Source organism: Bactrocera oleae, chromosome 2 (genome assembly GCF_042242935.1).
Source record: "Bactrocera oleae isolate idBacOlea1 chromosome 2, idBacOlea1, whole genome shotgun sequence".
Classification (NCBI taxonomy): Eukaryota; Metazoa; Arthropoda; class Insecta; order Diptera; family Tephritidae; genus Bactrocera; species Bactrocera oleae.
Window position 1 is genome coordinate 42,890,286 of NC_091536.1, and position 1,899 is coordinate 42,892,184.

The window sequence follows — 1,899 nt, forward strand, 5'->3', positions numbered from 1 at the left end:
AATTGTCTAAATCGAACCACAACTGTACAAGCCCCTAAGTACTAAATATGTGTACCCCAGTGCCTATAGTTGACCTTCTACCGAAAATCTATGGCATCCTCGATGAGCTCTCGAACTCCGACAAATTTCAAAAACTCTGTCAGTCGGATTGATTTGTCGCAGATCGGTGCAATCTTTATAGTTTTTAGAGCGTATTAAAGACTCGGAGTGCTTATTTAAATCTCCTTGAGTCTTCAACAGCTCTTTTGCACAGTTATCGCATCTGGACTTGGAGAGAAGTTTTTGGTATATAGAGTATCCAGTGTAATACCGCTGTACTTTAAGTTCCGCAGTATTTTCTTCGGTTTCTGCAAAGTGCTCATCGGGAATGTCAACTACATCAACGGCAAGTTGCTCGGAATCATCGAGGGAGTTATGACCTTCCTCGCTGATATTCCAATCAAGATTCAGGTCGTCATCGTCTTCGCTTGAGCCTTTATTATTACATCTGCGTCTCAATATTTTCATTGAGATAAGACGAGCGACTATGAATTGAATATCATAGCCGATGGATGAATATTTACCCCCTGACTAGCCCTAATTTTATAAAAAAAAAGTTTTCTAGCTCGTCTTGGTTTAATTCTCCTAACAATATAAATTTGACATCTTTGTGATTAGCAAAGATTTCTGTAGATAAATTCATCATTGCTGTCAGAGTTATGATAAACCCTGAAAAGCATTGAGTATTTATATTGTTAGGAGTCTCGATATGCGAAATGAACTGCAGGTGGTCCTTCAGCCTATCAAACTTTGCCGAATTGTTTCGCCAAATGGGACACTTGAACGGGTTCTTGCTGTTGAGCACCTTACAATCAAGCTCATCGAACAAGTCGTTCATGCGTTTTACCAACATTTTTGTCGCTTTGGCGCATTTCAATATATATGCATCCGTGCCCAATAATCCTTGCCTGAATGCCATGTCGATGCCAGCTGCTACTGAATTGCTGAGCACCTATGTAGCTCTAGAAACGCTCATTTTCTCGAAGCTATTGGGATATATGTTGGAGGATGTAAACTTCGGACATATTTTAAAATGATGACTTACACTATCGATTGCATACAGCTTCCTTATAACCTTGAAGCTAGCTATGCCATCGATAGTTTTAAGTCGTGCTTTAATAAATTATTCCTAACTGACTTAATCAAATGACAATAGTCATATAGGCAATGAACTTTTTTGCCATTGATTATAAAATATGGTCTGAATTTTGTAACATTTAAATTTCCATATAATCGGACATTCACCGAACCTTGATCACAAATGATAGCTTTTACATAGAGTCTTATCATTTCCAAGACTTCAATGTTTTTCTTCAATATTACATCAAAATCTACTGCGGACAGCCCTCCTTTTGCCATATAATACGAAATTACGTATTTCCAATTAGCTGCTATACCTTTCGCCATAAAAAAGCAGCATTTGTCGGCAATATTTAATTCCCTATTGCCGTCTCCCCTGTTAACGAAACCATCGATGACATCCTTACTTTTGTTGTAAACAAGATCTTTTTTTAATTGTAATTTCATCGAATATAATTACACAGATCCGTTCGTGTTCGGACATTGCCCCAACAAGAGTTTTCAAATTACCTATAACCCTAGCATCAATCCGTCCCGTTACATATCTAATTGGTTGCCATCGCAGTAGAGATTTTTTATGTGGCAGCGCAAACTGAAGATCATCCCTCAAGAAGTTATATGCCTTCGTTGACATATAATTAATATTTTGCGCTAAATTTTTCTGATCTTCAGTATATGTATTGATTGTACTGACAATCACCCTGGTAAAATTTATTGCATCCTCAGTAAAATTTTTCGATGCAATAATTGTCCTATTCTCTAATTCAAACACTTTTATTT